The sequence below is a fragment of the Bubalus kerabau genome, chromosome 1 (assembly GCF_029407905.1).
Source record: "Bubalus kerabau isolate K-KA32 ecotype Philippines breed swamp buffalo chromosome 1, PCC_UOA_SB_1v2, whole genome shotgun sequence".
Taxonomy (NCBI): domain Eukaryota; kingdom Metazoa; phylum Chordata; class Mammalia; order Artiodactyla; family Bovidae; genus Bubalus; species Bubalus kerabau.
The window spans coordinates 126043164-126058664 of NC_073624.1; the positions used below are offsets into that span (position 1 = coordinate 126043164).

At 71.2% G+C, this 15501-nt stretch overlaps 7 non-coding genes and 1 pseudogene across 7 annotated transcripts; all 8 read right to left on the bottom strand.

Annotated features, from left to right (window-relative positions):
• Positions 1-154: 154 nt before the first annotated feature.
• On the bottom strand, positions 155-263 carry LOC129642397 (uncharacterized; annotated as a pseudogene).
• A 1979-nt stretch (positions 264-2242) lies between these two features.
• Positions 2243-2361, bottom strand: LOC129642330 (5S ribosomal RNA). The gene has a single exon (XR_008709631.1). It is a non-coding gene; the product is annotated as a 5S ribosomal RNA (ribosomal RNA).
• A 1984-nt stretch (positions 2362-4345) lies between these two features.
• Positions 4346-4464, bottom strand: LOC129642331 (5S ribosomal RNA). Its single transcript, XR_008709632.1, has one exon. It is a non-coding gene; the product is annotated as a 5S ribosomal RNA (ribosomal RNA).
• Positions 4465-6421: 1957 nt separating this feature from the next.
• On the bottom strand, positions 6422-6540 carry LOC129642333 (5S ribosomal RNA). The gene has a single exon (XR_008709633.1). It is a non-coding gene; the product is annotated as a 5S ribosomal RNA (ribosomal RNA).
• Positions 6541-8511: 1971 nt separating this feature from the next.
• Positions 8512-8630, bottom strand: LOC129642334 (5S ribosomal RNA). The gene has a single exon (XR_008709634.1). It is a non-coding gene; the product is annotated as a 5S ribosomal RNA (ribosomal RNA).
• A 1951-nt stretch (positions 8631-10581) lies between these two features.
• Positions 10582-10700, bottom strand: LOC129642335 (5S ribosomal RNA). The gene has a single exon (XR_008709635.1). It is a non-coding gene; the product is annotated as a 5S ribosomal RNA (ribosomal RNA).
• A 1957-nt stretch (positions 10701-12657) lies between these two features.
• On the bottom strand, positions 12658-12776 carry LOC129642336 (5S ribosomal RNA). Its single transcript, XR_008709636.1, has one exon. It is a non-coding gene; the product is annotated as a 5S ribosomal RNA (ribosomal RNA).
• A 1971-nt stretch (positions 12777-14747) lies between these two features.
• On the bottom strand, positions 14748-14866 carry LOC129642337 (5S ribosomal RNA). The gene has a single exon (XR_008709637.1). It is a non-coding gene; the product is annotated as a 5S ribosomal RNA (ribosomal RNA).
• Between the last annotated feature and the right edge of the window lie 635 nt (positions 14867-15501).

Below are 15501 nucleotides of genomic sequence, written 5' to 3' on the forward strand. Positions count from 1 at the left end.
CAGCGGGAGTCGGGGCCCCGGCCACCCACCCCGCGAGGGGCTGGAAGGCAGGCGACCGCTCTGAGCGCGGTGGGGTGCGAGGGGCCAGCGGCAGGTGGGGCTTGCGGGGGTGGGGGGCGGGCGCTAAAGGAGAGGGGAGGCCAAAAAAAAAAAAAGCCTACAGCACCCGGTATTCCCAGGCGGTCTCCCATCCAAGTACTAACCAGGCCCGACCCTGCTTAGCTTCCGAGATCGGGCGCGTTCAGGGTGGTATGGCCGTAGACGGGGGCGGCTGCCGCCGGGCGCCCTAAGAGCCCTGCGCTGCGCCTGCCTTTCCCTCTGACCTGCCGCTCGGGCCAGCCGGCCGCAGCTCTCCACGGAGCGCGCGCTGCACTTGAGCTGCACGACCCGCGACCGGACTCCCCGCGGCCGTGTGGCCGGCCGACGCCGCTCCGCGCCCCGCACACCGCCACCCCCGGCCAGCACCCGCCCGGCCCGGCCCGGCCCGGGGGACCACAGGGCTTCCGGGACCCGGGACCCTGGACCCGCAGCAGCCGGCCCGGCATGCCTGCGGCGGGTCGGGCGTGGGCTGGGCTGGGCTGGGCTGGGCTGGGGTGAGGGGCGCGGTGGGGTGAGGGGCGCGGAGGTCTGGGCGCTCTCCCACCCTGGGACCCTCCAGGCCCGCCCCCGCTCGGAGGCCGCCGCGCCCCTCCGCCACCTCCCCCCCACCAAGGGCTTCGCTGCTCAGGGCCGCGTGGCCCCGGGGGCCCGCTGGGGCCCGCGGTCCTCTGAGCCTCCTGCGGGCCTGTGCGCAGCCCAGCCTTGGCCCCGAGCGCCCATCCTGCCCGGCACCTGCCCGGTGCCCAAAGCCCCCGGGAGCCACCAGCGCGGTGAACCAGAGCTCGTCAGCCCCGCCCCTTCGCCCTACCGAGGCCCCCCTTGCCCCCACGCCGCCCTCCAAGCACAGCACCTTCCTGAGGGAGCGGACGAGCGACATACAGGCACACGGACAGACACACAGACACTCGCAGGCACCCACGCCACGTGAGACAGCCGGCCGGCGCAAGCGCGGCAGCCAGGGCCACAGCCATAGCACCCGTGGGAGGCCGGGGGTCAGGAGAGACAGAGACAGAAAGAGATGAAGGTTCAGAGACACACTCCCAAGACGGCGCGAGGCAGATGCAGACAGACAGACAGACAGACAGACAGACACGAGCGCGCAGGCACACACGGGGAGGGAGAGACAGAGAGAGGGAGACACAGAGCGACTGACAGAGAGCCGGAGAACGGGAGAAGGACAGGGGACAGGGGATGGCATCCGCTCCGAGATCGACACACTGGCACAGACCGTGGCACACCTCAGAGAGAGGCCCTGCGGAAGAAGCAGCTTCCCTAAGGGAGGGGGCGTCAGCCGTGGGCCGTCGGGCCCCGGCTGGGCGCAGTGCCCTGGGGCTGGCAATCACCCGTGGGGACCCCAAGACTTCCTCGCATCCGAGGTCTCAAAGGTCCCCTTCGGCTTGGCCACCTAAGGCGAGACCCAGCCCCCGCCCCCAGGCCAGAGGGTGAGCGCGTGAGAGTGTGTGTGTGAGTGTGTCGGTGGGCGACGGTGGGGGTCTGGTCGACTGGGGGCCGGGGGGAACCCAGAATGGAGGGGGCAGGGTGTGGCGGCCGGGGCTTTGGAAGTCTGTGTGGTCCTCTTGCTGTCTGTCTCTCTCTCCCTCTTTCTCCGTCTCCCTTACCTGTGGTCTCCGCCTCTTGACCTTTCTCGGGGGCGGGTGTGTGTGTGTGTGTGTGTGTGTGTGTGTGTGTGTGTGAGTGTTGTGTGTGTGTGTGAGTGAGTGTTGTGGTTGTGTGAGTGTGTTGTGCGCACGCCTGCAGGAGACCCAGAGGCTGCCTGCGAGGATGCCTCTGGTGGTGGGGCTGGGGCCGGGGCTAGGGCCTGGGCCCCGCCCGGAAGTGCCTGAGGCCTGCCAAGGGAGCCCCAGACAGAGAGCACCCCCTCCACCGCCCCCCACCCACCCCCCGCCCCCTCGCCCTCGCCGGTCCTCTGGTTTCCTGGAAGCCGAATGCGGAGGGGCTCGCGGGCCGCGCGGAGGCAACCCAGGTCTGCAGCGGGAGTCGGGGCCCCGGCCACCCACCCCGCGAGGGGCTGGAAGGCAGGCGACCGCTCTGAGCGCGGTGGGGTGCGAGGGGCCAGCGGCAGGTGGGGCTTGCGGGGGTGGGGGGCGGGCGCTAAAGGAGAGGGGAGGCCAAAAAAAAAAAAAGCCTACAGCACCCGGTATTCCCAGGCGGTCTCCCATCCAAGTACTAACCAGGCCCGACCCTGCTTAGCTTCCGAGATCAGACGAGATCGGGCGCGTTCAGGGTGGTATGGCCGTAGACGGGGGCGGCTGCCGCCGGGCGCCCTAAGAGCCCTGCGCTGCGCCTGCCTTTCCCTCTGACCTGCCGCTCGGGCCAGCCGGCCGCAGCTCTCCACGGAGCGCGCGCTGCACTTGAGCTGCACGACCCGCGACCGGACTCCCCGCGGCCGTGTGGCCGGCCGACGCCGCTCCGCGCCCCGCACACCGCCACCCCCGGCCAGCACCCGCCCGGCCCGGCCCGGCCCGGGGGACCACAGGGCTTCCGGGACCCGGGACCCTGGACCCGCAGCAGCCGGCCCGGCATGCCTGCGGCGGGTCGGGCGTGGGCTGGGCTGGGCTGGGCTGGGCTGGGCTGGGGTGAGGGGCGCGGTGGGGTGAGGGGCGCGGAGGTCTGGGCGCTCTCCCACCCTGGGACCCTCCAGGCCCGCCCCCGCTCGGAGGCCGCCGCGCCCCTCCGCCACCTCCCCCCCACCAAGGGCTTCGCTGCTCAGGGCCGCGTGGCCCCGGGGGCCCGCTGGGGCCCGCGGTCCTCTGAGCCTCCTGCGGGCCTGTGCGCAGCCCAGCCTTGGCCCCGAGCGCCCATCCTGCCCGGCACCTGCCCGGTGCCCAAAGCCCCCGGGAGCCACCAGCGCGGTGAACCAGAGCTCGTCAGCCCCGCCCCTTCGCCCTACCGAGGCCCCCCTTGCCCCCACGCCGCCCTCCAAGCACAGCACCTTCCTGAGGGAGCGGACGAGCGACATGCAGGCACACGGACAGACACACAGACACTCGCAGGCACCCACGCCACGTGAGACAGCCGGCCGGCGCAAGCGCGGCAGCCAGGGCCACAGCCATAGCACCCGTGGGAGGCCGGGGGTCAGGAGAGACAGAGACAGAAAGAGATGAAGGTTCAGAGACACACTCCCAAGACGGCGCGAGGCAGATGCAGACAGACAGACAGACAGACAGACAGACACGAGCGCGCAGGCACACACGGGGAGGGAGAGACAGAGAGAGGGAGACACAGAGCGACTGACAGAGAGCCGGAGAACGGGAGAAGGACAGGGGACAGGGGATGGCATCCGCTCCGAGATCGACACACTGGCACAGACCGTGGCACACCTCAGAGAGAGGCCCTGCGGAAGAAGCAGCTTCCCTAAGGGAGGGGGCGTCAGCCTTGGGCCGTCGGGCCCCGGCTGGGCGCAGTGCCCTGGGGCTGGCAATCACCCGTGGGGACCCCAAGACTTCCTCGCATCCGAGGTCTCAAAGGTCCCCTTCGGCTTGGCCACCTAAGGCGAGACCCAGCCCCCGCCCCCAGGCCAGAGGGTGAGCGCGTGAGAGTGTGTGTGTGAGTGTGTCGGTGGGCGACGGTGGGGGTCTGGTCGACTGGGGGCCGGGGGGAACCCAGAATGGAGGGGGCAGGGTGTGGCGGCCGGGGCTTTGGAAGTCTGTGTGGTCCTCTTGCTGTCTGTCTCTCTCTCCCTCTTTCTCCGTCTCCCTTACCTGTGGTCTCCGCCTCTTGACCTTTCTCGGGGGCGGGTGTGTGTGTGTGTGTGTGTGTGTGTGTGTGTGTGTGTGAGTGTTGTGTGTGTGTGTGAGTGAGTGTTGTGGTTGTGTGAGTGTGTTGTGCGCACGCCTGCAGGAGACCCAGAGGCTGCCTGCGAGGATGCCTCTGGTGGTGGGGCTGGGGCCGGGGCTAGGGCCTGGGCCCCGCCCGGAAGTGCCTGAGGCCTGCCAAGGGAGCCCCAGACAGAGAGCACCCCCTCCACCGCCCCCCACCCACCCCCCGCCCCCTCGCCCTCGCCGGTCCTCTGGTTTCCTGGAAGCCGAATGCGGAGGGGCTCGCGGGCCGCGCGGAGGCAACCCAGGTCTGCAGCGGGAGTCGGGGCCCCGGCCACCCACCCCGCGAGGGGCTGGAAGGCAGGCGACCGCTCTGAGCGCGGTGGGGTGCGAGGGGCCAGCGGCAGGTGGGGCTTGCGGGGGTGGGGGGCGGGCGCTAAAGGAGAGGGGAGGCCAAAAAAAAAAAAAGCCTACAGCACCCGGTATTCCCAGGCGGTCTCCCATCCAAGTACTAACCAGGCCCGACCCTGCTTAGCTTCCGAGATCAGACGAGATCGGGCGCGTTCAGGGTGGTATGGCCGTAGACGGGGGCGGCTGCCGCCGGGCGCCCTAAGAGCCCTGCGCTGCGCCTGCCTTTCCCTCTGACCTGCCGCTCGGGCCAGCCGGCCGCAGCTCTCCACGGAGCGCGCGCTGCACTTGAGCTGCACGACCCGCGACCGGACTCCCCGCGGCCGTGTGGCCGGCCGACGCCGCTCCGCGCCCCGCACACCGCCACCCCCGGCCAGCACCCGCCCGGCCCGGCCCGGCCCGGGGGACCACAGGGCTTCCGGGACCCGGGACCCTGGACCCGCAGCAGCCGGCCCGGCATGCCTGCGGCGGGTCGGGCGTGGGCTGGGCTGGGCTGGGCTGGGCTGGGCTGGGGTGAGGGGCGCGGTGGGGTGAGGGGCGCGGAGGTCTGGGCGCTCTCCCACCCTGGGACCCTCCAGGCCCGCCCCCGCTCGGAGGCCGCCGCGCCCCTCCGCCACCTCCCCCCCACCAAGGGCTTCGCTGCTCAGGGCCGCGTGGCCCCGGGGGCCCGCTGGGGCCCGCGGTCCTCTGAGCCTCCTGCGGGCCTGTGCGCAGCCCAGCCTTGGCCCCGAGCGCCCATCCTGCCCGGCACCTGCCCGGTGCCCAAAGCCCCCGGGAGCCACCAGCGCGGTGAACCAGAGCTCGTCAGCCCCGCCCCTTCGCCCTACCGAGGCCCCCCTTGCCCCCACGCCGCCCTCCAAGCACAGCACCTTCCTGAGGGAGCGGACGAGCGACATGCAGGCACACGGACAGACACACAGACACTCGCAGGCACCCACGCCACGTGAGACAGCCGGCCGGCGCAAGCGCGGCAGCCAGGGCCACAGCCATAGCACCCGTGGGAGGCCGGGGGTCAGGAGAGACAGAGACAGAAAGAGATGAAGGTTCAGAGACACACTCCCAAGACGGCGCGAGGCAGATGCAGACAGACAGACAGACAGACAGACAGACACGAGCGCGCAGGCACACACGGGGAGGGAGAGACAGAGAGAGGGAGACACAGAGCGACTGACAGAGAGCCGGAGAACGGGAGAAGGACAGGGGACAGGGGATGGCATCCGCTCCGAGATCGACACACTGGCACAGACCGTGGCACACCTCAGAGAGAGGCCCTGCGGAAGAAGCAGCTTCCCTAAGGGAGGGGGCGTCAGCCTTGGGCCGTCGGGCCCCGGCTGGGCGCAGTGCCCTGGGGCTGGCAATCACCCGTGGGGACCCCAAGACTTCCTCGCATCCGAGGTCTCAAAGGTCCCCTTCGGCTTGGCCACCTAAGGCGAGACCCAGCCCCGCCCCCAGGCCAAAGGGTGAGCGCGTGAGAGTGTGTGTGTGAGTGTGTCGGTGGGCGACGGTGGGGGTCTGGTCGACTGGGGCCGGGGGGAACCCAGAATGGAGGGGGCAGGGTGTGGCGGCCGGGGCTTTGGAAGTCTGTGTGGTCCTCTTGCTGTCTGTCTCTCTCTCCCTCTTTCTCCGTCTCCCTTACCTGTGGTCTCCGCCTCTTGACCTTTCTCGGGGGCGGGTGTGTGTGTGTGTGTGTGTGTGTGTGTGTGTGAGTGAGTGTTGTGGTTGTGTGAGTGTGTTGTGCGCACGCCTGCAGGAGACCCAGAGGCTGCCTGCGAGGATGCCTCTGGTGGTGGGGCTGGGGCCGGGGCTAGGGCCTGGGCCCCGCCCGGAAGTGCCTGAGGCCTGCCAAGGGAGCCCCAGACAGAGAGCACCCCCTCCACCGCCCCCCACCCACCCCCCGCCCCCTCGCCCTCGCCGGTCCTCTGGTTTCCTGGAAGCCGAATGCGGAGGGGCTCGCGGGCCGCGCGGAGGCAACCCAGGTCTGCAGCGGGAGTCGGGGCCCCGGCCACCCACCCCGCGAGGGGCTGGAAGGCAGGCGACCGCTCTGAGCGCGGTGGGGTGCGAGGGGCCAGCGGCAGGTGGGGCTTGCGGGGGTGGGGGGCGGGCGCTAAAGGAGAGGGGAGGCCAAAAAAAAAAAAAGCCTACAGCACCCGGTATTCCCAGGCGGTCTCCCATCCAAGTACTAACCAGGCCCGACCCTGCTTAGCTTCCGAGATCAGACGAGATCGGGCGCGTTCAGGGTGGTATGGCCGTAGACGGGGGCGGCTGCCGCCGGGCGCCCTAAGAGCCCTGCGCTGCGCCTGCCTTTCCCTCTGACCTGCCGCTCGGGCCAGCCGGCCGCAGCTCTCCACGGAGCGCGCGCTGCACTTGAGCTGCACGACCCGCGACCGGACTCCCCGCGGCCGTGTGGCCGGCCGACGCCGCTCCGCGCCCCGCACACCGCCACCCCCGGCCAGCACCCGCCCGGCCCGGCCCGGCCCGGGGGACCACAGGGCTTCCGGGACCCGGGACCCTGGACCCGCAGCAGCCGGCCCGGCATGCCTGCGGCGGGTCGGGCGTGGGCTGGGCTGGGCTGGGCTGGGCTGGGGTGAGGGGCGCGGTGGGGTGAGGGGCGCGGAGGTCTGGGCGCTCTCCCACCCTGGGACCCTCCAGGCCCGCCCCCGCTCGGAGGCCGCCGCCCCCCTCCGCCACCTCCCCCCCACCAAGGGCTTCGCTGCTCAGGGCCGCGTGGCCCCGGGGGCCCGCTGGGGCCCGCGGTCCTCTGAGCCTCCTGCGGGCCTGTGCGCAGCCCAGCCTTGGCCCCGAGCGCCCATCCTGCCCGGCACCTGCCCGGTGCCCAAAGCCCCCGGGAGCCACCAGCGCGGTGAACCAGAGCTCGTCAGCCCCGCCCCTTCGCCCTACCGAGGCCCCCCTTGCCCCCACGCCGCCCTCCAAGCACAGCACCTTCCTGAGGGAGCGGACGAGCGACATGCAGGCACACGGACAGACACACAGACACTCGCAGGCACCCACGCCACGTGAGACAGCCGGCCGGCGCAAGCGCGGCAGCCAGGGCCACAGCCATAGCACCCGTGGGAGGCCGGGGGTCAGGAGAGACAGAGACAGAAAGAGATGAAGGTTCAGAGACACACTCCCAAGACGGCGCGAGGCAGATGCAGACAGACAGACAGACAGACAGACAGACACGAGCGCGCAGGCACACACGGGGAGGGAGAGACAGAGAGAGGGAGACACAGAGCGACTGACAGAGAGCCGGAGAACGGGAGAAGGACAGGGGACAGGGGATGGCATCCGCTCCGAGATCGACACACTGGCACAGACCGTGGCACACCTCAGAGAGAGGCCGTGCGGAAGAAGCAGCTTCCCTAAGGGAGGGGGCGTCAGCCGTGGGCCGTCGGGCCCCGGCTGGGCGCAGTGCCCTGGGGCTGGCAATCACCCGTGGGGACCCCAAGACTTCCTCGCATCCGAGGTCTCAAAGGTCCCCTTCGGCTTGGCCACCTAAGGCGAGACCCAGCCCCCGCCCCCAGGCCAGAGGGTGAGCGCGTGAGAGTGTGTGTGTGAGTGTGTCGGTGGGCGACGGTGGGGGTCTGGTCGACTGGGGGCCGGGGGGAACCCAGAATGGAGGGGGCAGGGTGTGGCGGCCGGGGCTTTGGAAGTCTGTGTGGTCCTCTTGCTGTCTGTCTCTCTCTCCCTCTTTCTCCGTCTCCCTTACCTGTGGTCTCCGCCTCTTGACCTTTCTCGGGGGCGGGTGTGTGTGTGTGTGTGTGTGTGTGTGTGTGAGTGTTGTGTGTGTGTGTGAGTGAGTGTTGTGGTTGTGTGAGTGTGTTGTGCGCACGCCTGCAGGAGACCCAGAGGCTGCCTGCGAGGATGCCTCTGGTGGTGGGGCTGGGGCCGGGGCTAGGGCCTGGGCCCCGCCCGGAAGTGCCTGAGGCCTGCCAAGGGAGCCCCAGACAGAGAGCACCCCCTCCACCGCCCCCCACCCACCCCCCGCCCCCTCGCCCTCGCCGGTCCTCTGGTTTCCTGGAAGCCGAATGCGGAGGGGCTCGCGGGCCGCGCGGAGGCAACCCAGGTCTGCAGCGGGAGTCGGGGCCCCGGCCACCCACCCCGCGAGGGGCTGGAAGGCAGGCGACCGCTCTGAGCGCGGTGGGGTGCGAGGGGCCAGCGGCAGGTGGGGCTTGCGGGGGTGGGGGGCGGGCGCTAAAGGAGAGGGGAGGCCAAAAAAAAAAAAAGCCTACAGCACCCGGTATTCCCAGGCGGTCTCCCATCCAAGTACTAACCAGGCCCGACCCTGCTTAGCTTCCGAGATCAGACGAGATCGGGCGCGTTCAGGGTGGTATGGCCGTAGACGGGGGCGGCTGCCGCCGGGCGCCCTAAGAGCCCTGCGCTGCGCCTGCCTTTCCCTCTGACCTGCCGCTCGGGCCAGCCGGCCGCAGCTCTCCACGGAGCGCGCGCTGCACTTGAGCTGCACGACCCGCGACCGGACTCCCCGCGGCCGTGTGGCCGGCCGACGCCGCTCCGCGCCCCGCACACCGCCACCCCCGGCCAGCACCCGCCCGGCCCGGCCCGGCCCGGGGGACCACAGGGCTTCCGGGACCCGGGACCCTGGACCCGCAGCAGCCGGCCCGGCATGCCTGCGGCGGGTCGGGCGTGGGCTGGGCTGGGCTGGGCTGGGCTGGGGTGAGGGGCGCGGTGGGGTGAGGGGCGCGGAGGTCTGGGCGCTCTCCCACCCTGGGACCCTCCAGGCCCGCCCCCGCTCGGAGGCCGCCGCCCCCCTCCGCCACCTCCCCCCCACCAAGGGCTTCGCTGCTCAGGGCCGCGTGGCCCCGGGGGCCCGCTGGGGCCCGCGGTCCTCTGAGCCTCCTGCGGGCCTGTGCGCAGCCCAGCCTTGGCCCCGAGCGCCCATCCTGCCCGGCACCTGCCCGGTGCCCAAAGCCCCCGGGAGCCACCAGCGCGGTGAACCAGAGCTCGTCAGCCCCGCCCCTTCGCCCTACCGAGGCCCCCCTTGCCCCCACGCCGCCCTCCAAGCACAGCACCTTCCTGAGGGAGCGGACGAGCGACATGCAGGCACACGGACAGACACACAGACACTCGCAGGCACCCACGCCACGTGAGACAGCCGGCCGGCGCAAGCGCGGCAGCCAGGGCCACAGCCATAGCACCCGTGGGAGGCCGGGGGTCAGGAGAGACAGAGACAGAAAGAGATGAAGGTTCAGAGACACACTCCCAAGGCGGCGCGAGGCAGATGCAGACAGACAGACAGACAGACAGACAGACACGAGCGCGCAGGCACACACGGGGAGGGAGAGACAGAGAGAGGGAGACACAGAGCGACTGACAGAGAGCCGGAGAACGGGAGAAGGACAGGGGACAGGGGATGGCATCCGCTCCGAGATCGACACACTGGCACAGACCGTGGCACACCTCAGAGAGAGGCCGTGCGGAAGAAGCAGCTTCCCTAAGGGAGGGGGCGTCAGCCGTGGGCCGTCGGGCCCCGGCTGGGCGCAGTGCCCTGGGGCTGGCAATCACCCGTGGGGACCCCAAGACTTCCTCGCATCCGAGGTCTCAAAGGTCCCCTTCGGCTTGGCCACCTAAGGCGAGACCCAGCCCCGCCCCCAGGCCAGAGGGTGAGCGCGTGAGAGTGTGTGTGTGAGTGTGTCGGTGGGCGACGGTGGGGGTCTGGTCGACTGGGGGCCGGGGGGAACCCAGAATGGAGGGGGCAGGGTGTGGCGGCCGGGGCTTTGGAAGTCTGTGTGGTCCTCTTGCTGTCTGTCTCTCTCTCCCTCTTTCTCCGTCTCCCTTACCTGTGGTCTCCGCCTCTTGACCTTTCTCGGGGGCGGGTGTGTGTGTGTGTGTGTGTGTGTGTGTGTGAGTGAGTGTTGTGGTTGTGTGAGTGTGTTGTGCGCACGCCTGCAGGAGACCCAGAGGCTGCCTGCGAGGATGCCTCTGGTGGTGGGGCTGGGGCCGGGGCTAGGGCCTGGGCCCCGCCCGGAAGTGCCTGAGGCCTGCCAAGGGAGCCCCAGACAGAGAGCACCCCCTCCACCGCCCCCCACCCACCCCCCGCCCCCTCGCCCTCGCCGGTCCTCTGGTTTCCTGGAAGCCGAATGCGGAGGGGCTCGCGGGCCGCGCGGAGGCAACCCAGGTCTGCAGCGGGAGTCGGGGCCCCGGCCACCCACCCCGCGAGGGGCTGGAAGGCAGGCGACCGCTCTGAGCGCGGTGGGGTGCGAGGGGCCAGCGGCAGGTGGGGCTTGCGGGGGTGGGGGGCGGGCGCTAAAGGAGAGGGGAGGCCAAAAAAAAAAAAAGCCTACAGCACCCGGTATTCCCAGGCGGTCTCCCATCCAAGTACTAACCAGGCCCGACCCTGCTTAGCTTCCGAGATCAGACGAGATCGGGCGCGTTCAGGGTGGTATGGCCGTAGACGGGGGCGGCTGCCGCCGGGCGCCCTAAGAGCCCTGCGCTGCGCCTGCCTTTCCCTCTGACCTGCCGCTAGGGCCAGCAGGCCGCAGCTCTCCACGGAGCGCGCGCTGCACTTGAGCTGCACGACCCGCGACCGGACTGCCCGCGGCCATGTGGCCGGCCGACGCCGTTCCGCGCCCCGCACAGAGACCCCCCCGCCCCGGCCAGCACCCGCCCGGCCCGGCCCGGCCCGGGGGACCACAGGGCTTCCGGGACCCGGGACCCTGGACCCGCAGCAGCCGGCCCGGCATGCCTGCGGCGGGTCGGGCGTGGGCTGGGCTGGGCTGGGCTGGGCTGGGGTGAGGGGCGCGGTGGGGTGAGGGGCGCGGAGGTCTGGGCGCTCTCCCACCCTGGGACCCTCCAGGCCCGCCCCCGCTCGGAGGCCGCCGCCCCCCTCCGCCACCTCCCCCCCACCAAGGGCTTCGCTGCTCAGGGCCGCGTGGCCCCGGGGGCCCGCTGGGGCCCGCGGTCCTCTGAGCCTCCTGCGGGCCTGTGCGCAGCCCAGCCTTGGCCCCGAGCGCCCATCCTGCCCGGCACCTGCCCGGTGCCCAAAGCCCCCGGGAGCCACCAGCGCGGTGAACCAGAGCTCGTCAGCCCCGCCCCTTCGCCCTACCGAGGCCCCCCTTGCCCCCACGCCGCCCTCCAAGCACAGCACCTTCCTGAGGGAGCGGACGAGCGACATGCAGGCACACGGACAGACACACAGACACTCGCAGGCACCCACGCCACGTGAGACAGCCGGCCGGCGCAAGCGCGGCAGCCAGGGCCACAGCCATAGCACCCGTGGGAGGCCGGGGGTCAGGAGAGACAGAGACAGAAAGAGATGAAGGTTCAGAGACACACTCCCAAGACGGCGCGAGGCAGATGCAGACAGACAGACAGACAGACAGACAGACACGAGCGCGCAGGCACACACGGGGAGGGAGAGACAGAGAGAGGGAGACACAGAGCGACTGACAGAGAGCCGGAGAACGGGAGAAGGACAGGGGACAGGGGATGGCATCCGCTCCGAGATCGACACACTGGCACAGACCGTGGCACACCTCAGAGAGAGGCCCTGCGGAAGAAGCAGCTTCCCTAAGGGAGGGGGCGTCAGCCGTGGGCCGTCGGGCCCCGGCTGGGCGCAGTGCCCTGGGGCTGGCAATCACCCGTGGGGACCCCAAGACTTCCTCGCATCCGAGGTCTCAAAGGTCCCCTTCGGCTTGGCCACCTAAGGCGAGACCCAGCCCCCGCCCCCAGGCCAGAGGGTGAGCGCGTGAGAGTGTGTGTGTGAGTGTGTCGGTGGGCGACGGTGGGGGTCTGGTCGACTGGGGGCCGGGGGGAACCCAGAATGGAGGGGGCAGGGTGTGGCGGCCGGGGCTTTGGAAGTCTGTGTGGTCCTCTTGCTGTCTGTCTCTCTCTCCCTCTTTCTCCGTCTCCCTTACCTGTGGTCTCCGCCTCTTGACCTTTCTCGGGGGCGGGTGTGTGTGTGTGTGTGTGTGTGTGTGTGTGAGTGAGTGTTGTGGTTGTGTGAGTGTGTTGTGCGCACGCCTGCAGGAGACCCAGAGGCTGCCTGCGAGGATGCCTCTGGTGGTGGGGCTGGGGCCGGGGCTAGGGCCTGGGCCCCGCCCGGAAGTGCCTGAGGCCTGCCAAGGGAGCCCCAGACAGAGAGCACCCCCTCCACCGCCCCCCACCCACCCCCCGCCCCCTCGCCCTCGCCGGTCCTCTGGTTTCCTGGAAGCCGAATGCGGAGGGGCTCGCGGGCCGCGCGGAGGCAACCCAGGTCTGCAGCGGGAGTCGGGGCCCCGGCCACCCACCCCGCGAGGGGCTGGAAGGCAGGCGACCGCTCTGAGCGCGGTGGGGTGCGAGGGGCCAGCGGCAGGTGGGGCTTGCGGGGGTGGGGGGCGGGCGCTAAAGGAGAGGGGAGGCCAAAAAAAAAAAAAGCCTACAGCACCCGGTATTCCCAGGCGGTCTCCCATCCAAGTACTAACCAGGCCCGACCCTGCTTAGCTTCCGAGATCAGACGAGATCGGGCGCGTTCAGGGTGGTATGGCCGTAGACGGGGGCGGCTGCCGCCGGGCGCCCTAAGAGCCCTGCGCTGCGCCTGCCTTTCCCTCTGACCTGCCGCTCGGGCCAGCCGGCCGCAGCTCTCCACGGAGCGCGCGCTGCACTTGAGCTGCACGACCCGCGACCGGACTCCCCGCGGCCGTGTGGCCGGCCGACGCCGCTCCGCGCCCCGCACACCGCCACCCCCGGCCAGCACCCGCCCGGCCCGGCCCGGCCCGGGGGACCACAGGGCTTCCGGGACCCGGGACCCTGGACCCGCAGCAGCCGGCCCGGCATGCCTGCGGCGGGTCGGGCGTGGGCTGGGCTGGGCTGGGCTGGGCTGGGGTGAGGGGCGCGGTGGGGTGAGGGGCGCGGAGGTCTGGGCGCTCTCCCACCCTGGGACCCTCCAGGCCCGCCCCCGCTCGGAGGCCGCCGCGCCCCTCCGCCACCTCCCCCCCACCAAGGGCTTCGCTGCTCAGGGCCGCGTGGCCCCGGGGGCCCGCTGGGGCCCGCGGTCCTCTGAGCCTCCTGCGGGCCTGTGCGCAGCCCAGCCTTGGCCCCGAGCGCCCATCCTGCCCGGCACCTGCCCGGTGCCCAAAGCCCCCGGGAGCCACCAGCGCGGTGAACCAGAGCTCGTCAGCCCCGCCCCTTCGCCCTACCGAGGCCCCCCTTGCCCCCACGCCGCCCTCCAAGCACAGCACCTTCCTGAGGGAGCGGACGAGCGACATGCAGGCACACGGACAGACACACAGACACTCGCAGGCACCCACGCCACGTGAGACAGCCGGCCGGCGCAAGCGCGGCAGCCAGGGCCACAGCCATAGCACCCGTGGGAGGCCGGGGGTCAGGAGAGACAGAGACAGAAAGAGATGAAGGTTCAGAGACACACTCCCAAGACGGCGCGAGGCAGATGCAGACAGACAGACAGACAGACAGACAGACACGAGCGCGCAGGCACACACGGGGAGGGAGAGACAGAGAGAGGGAGACACAGAGCGACTGACAGAGAGCCGGAGAACGGGAGAAGGACAGGGGACAGGGGATGGCATCCGCTCCGAGATCGACACACTGGCACAGACCGTGGCACACCTCAGAGAGAGGCCCTGCGGAAGAAGCAGCTTCCCTAAGGGAGGGGGCGTCAGCCGTGGGCCGTCGGGCCCCGGCTGGGCGCAGTGCCCTGGGGCTGGCAATCACCCGTGGGGACCCCAAGACTTCCTCGCATCCGAGGTCTCAAAGGTCCCCTTCGGCTTGGCCACCTAAGGCGAGACCCAGCCCCCGCCCCCAGGCCAGAGGGTGAGCGCGTGAGAGTGTGTGTGTGAGTGTGTCGGTGGGCGACGGTGGGGGTCTGGTCGACTGGGGGCCGGGGGGAACCCAGAATGGAGGGGGCAGGGTGTGGCGGCCGGGGCTTTGGAAGTCTGTGTGGTCCTCTTGCTGTCTGTCTCTCTCTCCCTCTTTCTCCGTCTCCCTTACCTGTGGTCTCCGCCTCTTGACCTTTCTCGGGGGCGGGTGTGTGTGTGTGTGTGTGTGTGTGTGTGTGAGTGTTGTGTGTGTGTGTGAGTGAGTGTTGTGGTTGTGTGAGTGTGTTGTGCGCACGCCTGCAGGAGACCCAGAGGCTGCCTGCGAGGATGCCTCTGGTGGTGGGGCTGGGGCCGGGGCTAGGGCCTGGGCCCCGCCCGGAAGTGCCTGAGGCCTGCCAAGGGAGCCCCAGACAGAGAGCACCCCCTCCACCGCCCCCCACCCACCCCCCGCCCCCTCGCCCTCGCCGGTCCTCTGGTTTCCTGGAAGCCGAATGCGGAGGGGCTCGCGGGCCGCGCGGAGGCAACCCAGGTCTGCAGCGGGAGTCGGGGCCCCGGCCACCCACCCCGCGAGGGGCTGGAAGGCAGGCGACCGCTCTGAGCGCGGTGGGGTGCGAGGGGCCAGCGGCAGGTGGGGCTTGCGGGGGTGGGGGGCGGGCGCTAAAGGAGAGGGGAGGCCAAAAAAAAAAAAAGCCTACAGCACCCGGTATTCCCAGGCGGTCTCCCATCCAAGTACTAACCAGGCCCGACCCTGCTTAGCTTCCGAGATCAGACGAGATCGGGCGCGTTCAGGGTGGTATGGCCGTAGACGGGGGCGGCTGCCGCCGGGCGCCCTAAGAGCCCTGCGCTGCGCCTGCCTTTCCCTCTGACCTGCCGCTCGGGCCAGCCGGCCGCAGCTCTCCACGGAGCGCGCGCTGCACTTGAGCTGCACGACCCGCGACCGGACTCCCCGCGGCCGTGTGGCCGGCCGACGCCGCTCCGCGCCCCGCACACCGCCACCCCCGGCCAGCACCCGCCCGGCCCGGCCCGGCCCGGGGGACCACAGGGCTTCCGGGACCCGGGACCCTGGACCCGCAGCAGCCGGCCCGGCATGCCTGCGGCGGGTCGGGCGTGGGCTGGGCTGGGCTGGGCTGGGCTGGGGTGAGGGGCGCGGTGGGGTGAGGGGCGCGGAGGTCTGGGCGCTCTCCCACCCTGGGACCCTCCAGGCCCGCCCCCGCTCGGAGGCCGCCGCGCCCCTCCGCCACCTCCCCCCCACCAAGGGCTTCGCTGCTCAGGGCCGCGTGGCCCCGGTGGCCCGCTGGGGCCCGCGGTCCTCTGAGCCTCCTGCGGGCCTGTGCGCAGCCCAGCCTTGGCCCCGAGCGCCCATCCTGCCCGGCACCTGCCCGGTGCCCAAAGCCCCCGGGAGCCACCAGCGCGGTGAACCAGAGCTCGTCAGCCCCGCCCCT